At 39.0% G+C, this 14,572-nt stretch overlaps 1 pseudogene; it reads left to right on the forward strand.

Annotated features, from left to right (window-relative positions):
- Nucleotides 1–12,605: 12,605 nt before the first annotated feature.
- Nucleotides 12,606–12,657, forward strand: LOC122149611 (annotated as a pseudogene).
- Nucleotides 12,658–14,572: the final 1,915 nt, after the last annotated feature.

Consider the following 14,572-nt stretch of genomic DNA (forward strand, 5'->3'; position numbering starts at 1 on the left):
CCAGTGCTGTTGCCTATGCTACCCATGGCAGGTGGAGTCTACTCCCAGGTCACAGTCCAAGCAAGAATGCCACCTGCACACACTCAAAATGGCTGCACCAACTCCTTGCAAACATCCAAAATAGCTGCACCCTCAGGACAGTTGTCGGCAGTCCACAGATCCACCTGTCCCCTTCCTCGCTGTTCTCCCTTCTGGTCTTCAGGCACCAATGCAGTTCTTGCCCATGCAGCCCTGGTGTACAGAGCTGATTCTTAGGTTGCTATCAGGAAATATTCAAAATGGCTGTGCCTTCAGAACAGGACAACCTGCAGTCTGCAGCTCCTTTTGTCTCCTTACTCTGTTTCATTTAGGTTCTTCTACTAGTTGGTATTTAATTCACTTTTTTATCCTTCCCTTCAAAGCTCAGGGTTCCAGGATTGTCTTCTCTATTGCTTCACATTGCTTTTTTTTTACAGAAGGTCTTTGTGTCTTGTCTGTGTATTCTGCCATCTTGCTGGAACTCTCCTGTAGCTTTCTTGTGGAATATGTTGGATCATTCCATCTGTTAATACACATAGTTTTACATCTTCCTTTCCAACTTGGATGCTGTTTATTTCCTTTTCTTGCCTTATTGCTGAGGCTGGAAATTCCAGTACAGTATTGAACAAGAATGGTGATAGTGGGCATCTTTATCTCATTCCCATTCTCAAGGGGGATGGCTCTCAGATTTTTTTCCCCTTTAGGATAATATTGGTGCTTGGGTTTGCATATATGCCCTTAATTATGTTGAGGAATTTCCCTTCTATTCATAATAATGCTGAGAGTTTTTATCAGGAAGTGGTGTTGGATTTTATCAAATGACTTTTCTGCATCAATTGAGATGATCATGTGATTTTTTTCCTTTTTATGTGGTATATAAGAGTAATTGATTTTCTAATGTTGAACCATTCTTACATTTCTGTGGTGAATTCCACCTGATCAATATATAATAATTTTTGATATGCTGTTGAATTTTGTTGGATATAATTGTTTTTTGAAAAATTTTACATCTATATTAATAAAGGGTATTATTCTGTAATTTGTATATGTGCCTGGCTTTTCATTTGTCAGTGTGATGCTGGCTTCATAGAATGAGTTGGGGAGTATTCCTTCCTTTTCTATGTTTTGAAAGAATTTGAGTAGAGTTGGTGTCAACTCTTCTCTGAATGTTTGATAGAATTCCCCAGTAAAGCCATCTGGTTGGGGCTTTTTTATGTTGGGAGTTTTTTTTAATGACATTTCATATCTCTTCTCTTTTTGTGTATCTGTTTAGATTTTCTATCTCTCTTTCTATTAGGGGGAGCTCTGGTGGTGTAGTGCCTAAGGCATGTGACTGCTAACCAGAAGGCTGTTGGTTCAAACCCACCAGCCACTCCTTGGAAGGAAGGCTGGGAAATCTACTTCCACAGTGATACGGCCTCAGAAACCCAAGGAGGGGTCGCTATGAGTTGGATCCAACTCCACAGCAGTGGGTTTTTTTTTTTTTTTTTGGTTCTTTCTATTAGGTTAGGTATAAAATGGGTGTCTAGAACTTTATCCACTTCTGCCAAGTTTTCAAATTTGTTGGAGAACAGTTTTTCATAGTATTGTTATGATCTTCTTTATCTCAGTTGAATTTTTTGTAATGTCTCCAGTTTCATTTCTTATTTTAGTTACTTGAGTCTCCTCATTTTTGTTTTTTTCTTTTTCATTTGTCAGTTTGGCCAGTGGTTGTCTATTTTATTGATCTTTTCAAAGAACCAACTTCTAGTCCTGTTTATTCTTTCTATTGTTTTTGTGTTTTCTATTTCATTTATTTCCGCTTTGATCTTTGTTATTTCCTTTCTCCTAGGAGCTTTGATCTGTTGCTCTTCCTTTTCTATTTGAATTTTTGGGTTGTTAAGTTATTGATTTTGGATCTTTCTTAATGTGCATAAAATGAGATTTTAAAAAGTCTCTCAAGATGGCTTATGTACTGATGGTATTGTTTTATGGGAGGTTCAGGAATAGTTGACAGAAATGAACAATTTAAGGCAAAAATCAAGTTATGGCAGGAATAAGTGGGTCATCCTGCTCACTACGTTGGGGTGCTCTACTTGAAGGTAGAGACATTGTCGTACTCTTATAATGTGAGGTAATTAATGGCACAGATTCCAGGGGAGTAAATGAGTGTTGGAATCTAGGCACTACCATTTTCCAACTGTTGGGCTTTTGGTCTGTCTTAGCTGTATGTCAAGCCTTGGCATAGTTAAGCACTAACTACCAGTTAAAAAGCAATTGATTCTGACTTATGGTGACCCCATGTGTGTTATACTAGAACTGTGCCCCCCAGGGTTTTCATTGGGTGATTTTTTCAGAAGTAGATTGCCATGCCTTTCTTCCAAGTCATCTCTAGGTGGACTTGAACCTACAAACTTCTGGATAGCAGCCAAGCACATTAAGTGTCTGTATGACCTAGGCATAAGAATATATTGAGTTCTCAATAGATATTAGCTATTTTCCATTACTGTTCATCTCTGTGGGAGCTCTTGTGGCATAGTGTCTAAGGTATTTGACTGCTAACCAGAAGGCTGGCAGTTCAAACCCATCAGCCACTCCTCAGAAGGAAGACTGGGCAATCTACTTCTGTAGTGATACTGCCTCAGAAACCCAAGGAGGAGTCACTATGAGTTGAATCAACTTAACAGCAGTGAGTTTGGTTTGGTTCATCTCTGTATCCCAAACAGGACAACCAGCACTAAAGATGACACACAACAGGTACTCAGTAAAATTGATTAAATGAGTAGATGACTAAGTTATGGAAAAGCTGAAGAGAGACTGCATATGCAAGGGGCCTCACAACTTCAATTATTATAGGCCACTGTTAATCCTCCAATTTCAAAATTGAGCCATCTCATATTTGAAACTTTCCTATGCTATGATATCCACTTAGGCTTTCTTGGTAAGATTTCACTCTGAAATAAGTCATTATTTCCCGCCTTCATGTTTCTATTCTTCTTGCATTCTACTTTGGTTCTGCTATTTTAAATCATTTAGCAGATAACCCAGAAAAAAAAAAATTCACTTAGAATCTGATTTAATCAAGAAGGACAGGAGGAAGTGTGAAAATTCAGTGTTGTTCTGAGCCTTGGCTTTGTTGAAGGCTACAAAAAGGTATAAATTAAGTGACCTTTCCAGGTCAGGATTTTATGACTCTGGTAAATTTCCCAGGCTTAGCACTTGTCAGGAAAATACATGCAAGTGAGAATATGAAGATCCTTGCCAATGAGTAGATAAGATAATGGATTTGAAAGTGCCTTAGGAAAAGTAAAGTTTTATGTTGTATAAATCTAAAACATTATCATTATAATGTAGGTGATGTAAACACAACAAAAATATGAAGGAGTAACAATTGAGGACAGACTTTTTTTTTTTTTTTTTAAATCATTTCAGAAGATCTTACAGGTAGAGGGATTCTTGGAAATGTTGTGGTCCAAATCTCTCACTTTTATGTATGAAGAAAGGGTGAAGTGACTTTTATCCAGATCACATTATTTGAAACCCAAATCCTGTTACTCTATATAAAAATTGTAAACCAAAACCCACTGCCATTGATTTGATTCCAACTCATAGCGGCCCTATAGGACAGAGTAGAACCATCCCATTAGGGTTTCCAAGGCTGTAAATTATGGAAACAGACTGCCTCATCTTTCTCCTAGGGAGCAGCCGATAGGTTCAAGCCACCGAACTTTAGGTTGGTAGCCCAATGCCTTAATCACACCGCCACCAGAGTTCCTTATATAAAAATAGTAGATGAAAAATTAATGATTTAAAATGTTCGTGAAATACTATTATTTAGCTTCATAAAACAAGAGAATATAAACTTTCATTCATGTATTTCATTTATAATGAGTTTGAGTGCATTTTAATCGTTACTGTCCCAAGGTAAGTGAAAAAATCTGAAATAAGAAACTTCAATTATGAAGGCTTCATTGAAATTGATCATTTTAGTGTTTCAAAAATGTTTTCCTGGTGGTGTAGTGGCTAAAGTATTTGGCTGCTAACCAAAAGTTCAGTGGTTTGAACCTACCAGCCGCTCCATGGGAGAAAGATAAGGTAGTCTGTTTCCCTAAGAATTTACAGCCTTGGAAACCCAGTGGGGTCGCTATACATCAGAATCAACTCAAGGACAGTGAGTTTGCTTTGGAAGCAGTACAAAGTTTAAATTCTCAGCCTCTAAGCTTAGGAGCTATGGTGGTGTAGTGCCTAAGGACTTGACTGCTAATCAGAAGGTTGGCAGTTCAAACCCACCAGCCACTCCTTAGAAGGAAGAGTGGGCAATCTACTTCCATAGTGGGACTGCCTCAGATATCCAAGGAGGGGTTGCTATGAATTGGAGATGACTTGACTGCACATAACAAGAACAACAAACTTATTGTTAAGTTAATCAAACAGCCTCTTCCTTTGGAGAACTGCTTGCAAGGAAGGTGCTGCCTTCCCTGGAGGTTAATTTAAATTGCAATTAATAAGGATTATTCAAGTCTTTAAGGAACTCCCTTCTTTTCCTTGAGTTCCCATATTTAAAGTTAAGCTATTTCCCTTATGCAACACTTTAAAACAAGGTATTTCCTGGTCACCAGCATTCACGTTACCTTGAGTTATAAAAGTCTCACTTACAAGATAGTGGGTGACATTTTGAATATACAAAAGCAAAGACTGGGTTCAAATATATTATTTGGTATTACTTTGGTCCTTAGGAGGAGCACTTTCCCTACACTTATTTTTGGATGACATGTCTCCATTATCCAATCCTATTTGATAGGGCTAGGGGTAGAGAGGAGAAGTCTAAATCATTTTATGGTTGTGTGCTGTGAGTCGATTCTGACTCATAGTGATCCCACGTGACAGAGCAGACTTACCCCATTAGAGTTTTCATGATCATAATCCTTAGCGCAGATCTCCAGGTCTTTCATCCTGTAGAACCGCTGGATAGGTTCCTTTAGCCAACCTTTCAGTTAGCAGCCAAGTTCTAACCCATTGTACTACCAGGGCTCCTTTAAATCACTTGACAGCCCTAAAAAAAAAAAAAAAAAAAAAATACATTTTATCATTATAATTTGAAGGGCAAACAGACAAGTGGTTGGAGGTTAAACATATGTATTGTTTATCATTAACTGAAGAGGCCTAGTCTGGAGTCAAGCACCAGAAATTAGCTATTGGCATAATTTTTTATCCAGTAGAATGGGGCACACATAGATTTTGGAAAAGAAGCAAAGACAGAAAGAGGGAAATGGGAAAAAAAATGATTCTGCTTTCTCAGGCAGCATATACCACTATCGCTGCTTCTGTGAACTTGAAATAACAACAAGCAGTACAGAGTATGTATTGCAGAAGTCCTTAATAGTAGATCAGCCTGCATAGTCAGGAAGCAGCATGATTCTTTTCCCCTTTAAAAAGACAAAGTACTATTTCTTCTAAAAGTAGTGCTCTAAGATTATTATATAACACTCATTTAAATGATTTGAAATAATTTTAATAGGTACTTACCTGAGAGGCTATATATCACTTTTCATTTCACCAGCTCCCTCAAAATGGCACAGTGAATTGCCATTCATCGGCACCTGTGAAAGTATGATAAGACAGGCGGATGTATATAAATGATTTCTTCTTCAGAAGGATTCATCCAGAAGAATTGTCAAATTATTTTTAAATGGCTGGAGTTCTTATTGAAACATTGCAAGAGAGGTTTAAAACTTCACTTACATTACGTGGCATTGCTAGTCAGTAGTCCTATCACAGAATCTGGCATGTTTGAGCTTGGACATACTTGAAGGATTATATTTTCTAATGTACATGTTTTTTCTTCCCAAAGGAGAACAGAGAACCAGAGAGGTTATGTAACTTGAGGGCTATAAAGTATTTTCAAGGATAAAAGGAGCCTTCAGAAATCCAGAAGATCACAGTCATTCATTGTATAATTAACTGTGGAGAAGCTGAAGGATATTTAAAATTTCTTCTAGAAAGGGATGGGCACTTTCTGGTTATTTCTTTGACTGATTACAATGTTGGAGTAACACTAGTCTCAATGTTGAGACAGTATTTCAGAAGAGTTTTTGGCTGAGAGTAATTGTGACAGTTTGATTATGTGTCAGCTTGGCTGGGTGTGGTTTTGAGTGGCTGGGCAGCTGGATGTACTGATTCGCCGTGATAGGACTGGTAATCAGCTTCTTGGTGGAATCTACTGTGAGCTCAGTCACTGCCTTAGGGATGTGGTCTGCTTCTAGTATATAAGAAAAAGCTTTGAGAAAGGTCTCTGAATTTTTTGGTATGCTTGGACCCTGCATATAGCCAAGTCTTCAGTCAGCAGCCTGCCACATTACCTGCTGATTTTGGGACTGTTTCTGAGCTTGAACTACCAGCCTGCCATTTTGCTTAACAGTCTTGGGACTGTGCCATTTTACTTGTTGACCTTGGGTTTGTCAGCTTCAGCAGCCAGCAGCTGTCTGAGTTAAGGGAAGCCTCCGGCTTCAATGGCCCAGGAGCAAGAAACAGAGCTGAAGTGCAAGATTGAGGAGCCTTCAACCAACCTCTAGAGCTGGCACTTTGAACTTGGACTTCTAGCTTCCTAAACTGTAAGAAAATAAATCCCTGTTTGTTAAAGCCATCCATCTGTGGTATTTTCTGTTAGAGCAGCACTAGAGGACCAAAATAGTAATAGCTTTTCTATATGAAGTATAGGTCCAGGCTATCCTTTGGAATGGGTATACGGGAAGGGCTTCAATGGGCCTAATTAGACCCAAAGTGAAAAATATTTTGTATTTAAAACTTAAATTTTGAGTAATTCATCCTCCAGATTTGCTCTTGATAATTTCCCTAGCATGAGGAGAAGGATCAGGAATCTTATTCTCTATAGTTTGGATAAGGAAACCAAGCAAGATACTGGGCATTATATGAGAGGCAAAAAAGGAAGCTCTATCTCTGTTCCAAGGAGCCGTGGTTGCACAGTGATTAAGTGCACAGCTGCTACCACCAGCCTCTCTGTGGGAGAAAGATAAGGCACTCTACTTCCGTAATGATTTACAGCTTTGGAAACCCTATAGGGGCAGTTCTACTCTGTTCTACAGGATTGCTATTAGTCGGATTTGACTTAACAGCTGTGGGTTTGGTTTTAGTTTTATCTTTGCACCATAGCTTCTTCTCACTCATTAGTCCTTGTCTGATCATGATAATGGCAGCCAGGTTCCACTTGTGAAAGAGAAGGGCCTGAGTTGCCTTGACACTGATCTGGCCTTTGGCAGGGTCTAAGGGAGTGGGAAGAGACAAATGAGATAGGTGGAAGGGGCTATCCAAACTCTTTTCTTTTTTAAAAAGTTTTATTGTGATCTGAGTGAAAGTGTAAGGAGACAATCAGTTTTCCATTCAACAATCCACACACATTGTGTTTCATGTCATTGATTGCAATCCCCTTAATGTAACATCATTCCTCTCACATCTTCCCTGTGTTTCTCATTTCCATTCCTCCTTCTCTCCTAATCCTTCCAGCCTTTTGAACTCGGTCCTTGTACAAATGCTGCCCTTTTGGTCTTGAATGGTTGCTTATTAGGAGTATCTACCTTCCTAGAGTTATTGTTCACCTTGTAGAACTATTGTTTGACTGAAAATTGAGCTACGGGAGTGAGTTCACTTCCAGGTCTAAAGGGTGACCAAGGGCCATAGTCTTGGATGTTCTCTGTTTGACCAGTAAACCTGGTGTTACTTTACAATTTTAAGTTTTGTTCTGTATTTTTCTCTCACTCTATCCCGGGCCTTCTAAGTGATCCCTTTCAGAGCGGTTGGTAGTGCAGTTGGTGGCAACCAGGCACCATCTAGGTCTTCTGCCTCAGGGTCATGGTTGCTAAGGTTTCTATGATCCATTAGTCCTTTGAATTAATTGTGTCCATGTGTCTTTGATTTTCCTCACTCTTCTTTGCTCTGGATGGGGAGAAACCAATAGTTGCACTTTAGATAGCCATTTGTAAGCTTACAAGAACTGACTATTTATTGACCAAAATAGAATGTAGAACATAGTCTTTGTGGATTATGTTGTCTGGCCAGATTTCTGAAGAAATTTCCTGCTCTTGTACTCTGCTGACAAATGTCCTTACATGGCATTTAATTTCTTGCCCTATGAGGAACTTTCTAATAGTCCTGGGATTATTTTGCTGCCATTATTATCATTAAGACAACAAAGTAAGTTTATGATGAGTTCATGCTAATAAAATATTCCTTATATACCTAATAAATTGCTGGGTGGTACAAATGGTTAACATGCTCAGCAGCTAACCAAGAAAGTTGTGGCAATCTACTTCTGAAAACCAGCCACTGGAAACATATGGAGCATAGTTCCTGAGGTCACCATGAATTGGAGTCAACTTCATGGCAACTGCTTTTTTTTTTTTTTTTTTTTTAGTACCAGATGTGTTTTAAATGACTGCCATGCTAGTTTATATTACCTTGCCCATATAACGCACACTATTCCATTTTAATATCTGAATTATTTGCATAATATTAAATTTGTGTGCCTTAAATTCATTAAGGAAACAATTGAGAAGTGATAGCAGGCATTCTGTGGAAAAGGCTGCTGGTTGGCCCTTTTATCCTTTCTCCCCTTCTTGCTAAATAACAGAGCCCTAATTTTAGCTGAGGACATGGTTACCAAGATAAATGACATTGTTCAAGGTCCCTGGAAGTCAGTATGGGGCTAGTATACCAGAACTATCATTGAGAACCTCCAACAGGTTGTCTTAAAAGAGAAGGGGTGTGCCCTTTCTCTGTCCATTGCCTTGCTGGCTGAATTCAGAGGAGATGGAATGGAGCTCTAGGAGGAGCTTTGAATACAATTTTAAGATGAGAGCAGTGTGACTGAAGGGATATGGGTCCCTGACACAACAGAGCTGCCAAGCCAACCTTGGAGTACCTGCTGCTAGACTTTTGTAGGTAACAGAAAAATAAATGTCTATCTCACTTAAGCCACTATTACTTGGGGGATCTCCAGATATATCCAGTCAAATCTAATTCTAAATAATGTTGTTGCCATGTGCCGTCGAGTCGGACCCAACTCATAGTGACCCGTCCTTGGGTTTCCGAGGCGGTATCACTACAGAAGTAGATTGCCCCATCTTCCTTCTGAGGAGTGGCTGGTGGGTTTGAACCGCCAAACTTCTGGTTAGCAGTCAAATGCCTTAGGCACTACGCTACCAGAGCTCCTAATTCTAAATAATACACACCTTAAAATATTTCACACAGAAAAAAATAATCAAACACCAGTTTTTCAAATAGGCACAAAAATAATTTTTTTACTCAGTATTTTTATTGCCATTGTAAATGGCAATTGATCTTGGTGGTTTAAAAGTCTCTGTTTTATAATATTGAACTTTTAAGCCCGATTTCCCTTTAGAGGGTTGGTGGAGCTTTGGGAAGGATGCTGGGCTGGTAGTTCAGGAGTCTGAGCTCTGTGCCTCTAGAGTCACTTGTTGATGCTGCGTTTTTGAATAAGCCATCTTGACCTCAGTTTCTCCTCTGTGAAATAAAAATTCAGGACTAAATCACCTCCATAATCCTGCCATGTTCTGCCGGCGATATATTTATGAAACTACTTATTTATTCCCTTTTAAACTCATCAAACCTGACTCCAGTCACATTCAGGACTCTTTTCTGTGCAAAGATATGTTAACACAAACTTATTGGTATACATAGCCTATTATCCAATTATTCATTATCTGGGCTATGTATGGAGGTGTACACCACAATGCTTATTTTCAAGGAGTTTGCATTCTAATTATACAGAAATTTGGGCCAATATAAAATCATGGAATTTTGATTTTGAATGATTTTCCCTATAAAATGCTCTTTTCTATTCCACACTCCTCTTCTTCCAAAGTTCCACATACTAAAGTGATGGAAGTGTACTAGCATGTGGTTTGTACACGTCTTACTAAATTTCAGTAATCTTAATTAATACCATGAAATACAGTTCTATTATTACCCATCTAAAATTGTTCAGCTTGCTATGATAGCCATCCAACTTTTCACTAATTATCATTAAAGAGTGCTTCAGCCCATTTATAAAGCTACATATCAACAAATACAAAATATTCTATTGTTAACTGAGTGCCGAGGTGTTGAGCGAGTTGTTGGGAGAATTAAATCAGAAAAGCTTTCTGATTTTTGACCCAGAGTTTTAGGGAGGTAATAAATGTAGTTTGTCAGTGAAGAGGTGAGCGCAACCTAAGGGGGGGTTGGGTAAATGGTATCCACAAAGGCAAAAAGATGGGAACTAACAAACAGGATGCAGCAAAAGGAAGACAGGTTGGATAAAGTGGAGTGCACGGAGGAGTAGTGGGCTCTGAGAGCCTTCCTATCTTTTTCTGCCCTGACTTTCTTATTAGCTGGAAATACTCCCTCTAATCCCTGTGTTTATTTTGCATATGGAAGGAGCTCATGTAGAAGAAAGATGGATGAGAATATAACTTTGGTGGAAGTAATTTTAAAGACACAGAGCAAGGAACGGCAAAATCATAGCTGCAAGAATGTGTCCCCTTTGTACAGGAGATACTCCATTTGCATATTTAGGTTTCATGCTTCACTGTGTGCTTATGTGGTGTGGATGAGATAAAGTTGCAGAAGGAAGTTAGAATTGCCTGACTTTTGAAAGTTAAGTCAGCTGTGACTTTCCACTAATAAAGTATCTTCATGGGCTTAATTTCCTTGCAGCTGTGTGTGTGCATGTGCATGTGATATTTAATGGAAAAAGGATAAATAGGCAGCTGATTTATTGCAAGCAGTGTGTTTACCTGAGTGTATCATCATTGAAATTATCATAGATATTAGAAGTGGGAAAACATCATGGTGTGTAAAGTTTAAGCTCCAACCTCTTCCTTTTGCAGGAGGAACCTGCTCAATAGAGTCATGACAGTTCCTAAGCACTGATTTGGACATTGTCACAGGAATAAAGCTCATAGCCACATGTTCAGATGAGATAACACTCCGTGAACTGTCAGTAGCAAACTGGACTGGCTAATTAAAAAGTAATATACATAAACTACATAATAAATGTTAGTTTTGGTTTCTGTTTTCTAGCAGTCATGGAAGCAGCTATCCTTCATGGGCCTTTTTCTCAGGTTCTTTGTAATCGTGCTTATGGCTAGTAGACTACCTGTGCACATCAACAAGTACAAATGGCAAAGGAACCTTGAGAAATAGAGATAAACAGGGCCCATTTCCCTTGTTCCTCCTTTTCATGGATAATTTCATGGATTGTTGTGCATTCTTCCTTATCTACACATACACATAGCTGGTGTCAATCTGTTCTACAACAGTCACATAAGAAATACCAAACAACAACAATAAAAAACCTCACTGCCATCAAGTCAGACCCCTCCTTGGATTTCCGAGGTGGTATCACTATGGAAGTAGATTGCTCAGTGTTTCACATTGCTTTATTTTTCTACAGCTATATAAATCTTGGTTTTAGCCTGTCTTGGTAAGGTTAGCAGATACCCTGTATCAGTCATATCAGTCATTAATGGCAGTGGTGTCACTAGGGTTGGTGTCACCCCCCCATGGACTTCCTCCCATACCAGACTGTACAGAATCCTTAGCACTGTTTATAAGTCTTAATCATAGAATAATATGTGATAAATATAATTGTAAATTACTCAAGTGTAGTATTTCTTAGGTTAAATTAGTACTAATTAAAGCTGTTTTGTAAACTCTTTCTACAATGAATGACATTATTGGTTACATTATTAGTAACTCAGTAGAAGCCTTTTTTATTTTTCTCCTTTTCCTTTAATTACTATTTCATTCTCAAAAAAAGTTTATTGATATTCACAAATACTAATTACCACAATATTGTAGCTAAAACACCAGAAGATTTGACAAAATTACTAAAACCAAAAACCAAACTCACTGCCATTGATTTGATTCCAACTCATAGTGACCCCCTTTAGGTTTCCAAAGTGGTAAATTTTTATGGGAGTAAATTGCCCAATCTTCCTTCCATGATGAGTTTGACCAACCTTCTGGTCAGCACTCAAATGCCTTAGGCACTATGCCACCAGAGCTCCTTGCATCATTGTAATTTGGTAATAATGACAGCTCTGACCGGAGCACATTAAAACCAAAACTCTCTGTCACTGATTAGAACTGCCCCATAAAATCTTTATGAAAATTGACCACCTAATCGTTCGCCCTCAGAGCGACCAGTGGGTTCAAACAGCTTACCTTGGTTAGCAGACAGATGCAGTGCATTGTTGTTGTTGTTATATGCCATCGAGTTAGACCTGACTCATAGCGACCCTTCCTTGGGTTTCCGAGGCAGTATCACTATGGAAGTAGATTGCCCCATCTTCCTTCTGAGGAGTGGTTAGTGCTTTTGAACCACCAACCTTTTGGTTAGCAGTCAAGTGCCTTAGGCACTATTCTACCAGAGCTCCTCGATGCAGTGTATAAGAAGATTCAAAATGTAAATTAACAGAGTTTTAGCCTTGTAAGTATACTGAAATGTAAGCTGGGCTTTAGAAAAATGTTTTTGTTCTTAAAACTAACTGCAGAGATTTTTTTTTTTTTTTTGGTAAAAAAATAATTTCTGGTGTTACAGCTCTTTTAGAATTTGTCTAGCAGGTTTTCCAGAAGACCTTTCCTATAATCAATAACTAACTGAATTTCTGCTGAAACACCACACAAAAATTTTATAAACAGTCATTTTAGCATCACCTCTCTGACAGTGTCACCCAGCTCAGTCTACATTCCCTGCACTCCTTTAGTGATACCACTGATTACTGGAGGGCCCCTTCTCCTGATGGTGATATAAGAGTCCCATGGTATTCTGCAGTTTATAAAATTTGGAGGAAGGACCTCTAACTCTTCAATTCATCACAGACCGACCAACCTCTTGTACCAGTTGTGAAGTTATGTCGATTATTTCCACATTCTCGTGTTTTGGTGGATGACAGCATGCCTATTGAATGCTTAAAGAAAGCAAAATGCTTTAAGTCTCCTACAAGGATGAGAAGTGTTTAAAAGAAGCCAAATGAGATTTTCCCAGGAACTTCTGTGAGAACAAGGAGCTCTGGTGGTGTGTAATGCCTAAGGCATCAGACTGCTAAACAGAAAGCTGGTGGTTCACACTCACCAGCCACTCCTCAGAAGGAAGACTGGGAAATCTACTTCCATAGAGACACCTCCTCAGACACTCAAGGAGGGGTTGCTATGAGTCGGATCTGACTTGATGTCAGTGAGTTTGGTTTTTTTGGTCTGTGAGAACAAATTAAAAAAAAAAACAAAACAAAAAAAAACAACTCACTGTCATCAAGTTGTTTCAGACTCATAGCAACCCCTCCTTGGGTTTCCCAGGTGGTATCTCTATGGAAGTAGATTGCCCAGTCTTCCTTCTGAGGAGTGGCTGGTGGGTTTGAACCATCAGCCTTCTGGTTAGCAGTCAGATGACTTACGCTGCCAGAGTCGATAGCAGTGATGCTCACTCACCTTGAGAATGAATCCCTTTAGATTACTCTGTTTATTCTTTGACCTGAAAACATGACAATGATTGAAAAAAATCAATTAGTATATACTCCGTATTTCCAAACTCAGCCTAAAATAAACATAAGGGAGGCAATCTTTTTTTTTTATTTATTAAAAGTCACTAACTCATGAATCCCTACTTGTGAAATCCAAAACAAACACATAAACCAAACTCACTGTCATTGAATCAATTCTGACTGATAATGATCCCAAATGGGTTTCCAAGGTTGTAAATCTTTATGAAATCAGACTACCTCATCTTCTGTGGAGCAGCTGTTGAGTTTGAACCACCAACTTTTTTAAAAAAAAATTTTATTTTTATTGTGATTGGGTGAAAATTTACAGAGCAAATACACTTTCCATACAGCAGATCACATACACTTGGTCTCATGACGTTGACGACAATTTAGCACAATGCAACATTTCCTCTCCCACTTCCTCCCAATAGGTACCGCTTCCCTGTGACCATCCCTCCATGCACTCCTACCCCCTGAGCTGTCTCCCTATGCCTGAGCAGCCCTTCTTTCTCTCTTGCTTGTTCTCTCCAAGAAGTGTATCTACCTCAGATAAATGCTCAACTAGTATGCCTGTCTACTGCTTGGCTGGAAGCCACAGGTGTGTGTTGAACCACCAACTTTTTGGTTATCAGCCTAATGCTTTAACCACTACACCACTGGACCTCCTAAAGTTGAGCAGAATTAAATAGAAACTAGGAGCATTGGTGGCACAATGGTTCAGCTGCTAAGTGAAAGACTGGTGGTTCCAACCCACCCAGTGGCTGTGCAGGAGAAAGACCTGGCAGTTTGCTCCGGGAAACATTATAGCTTAGAAAACCCTATAGGGCCGTCTGCTCTGTCACATGGGATTGCTATGAGTTGGAATTGATGGGATGACACCCAACAACCACAATACCAGTTTTAGTTTTCTATTGTTGATGTAACAAATCATCACAAATTGGTGGCTTCCGATAATAACTATTTATCATCTCATAGTTCCAAAGATCAGACGTCCCAGTAGAACATGACTCACCTGA

Source organism: Orycteropus afer, unplaced genomic scaffold (assembly GCF_000298275.1).
Source record: "Orycteropus afer afer isolate SDZICR_OR568_19922 unplaced genomic scaffold, OryAfe1.0 scaffold00035, whole genome shotgun sequence".
NCBI lineage: Eukaryota > Metazoa > Chordata > Mammalia > Tubulidentata > Orycteropodidae > Orycteropus > Orycteropus afer.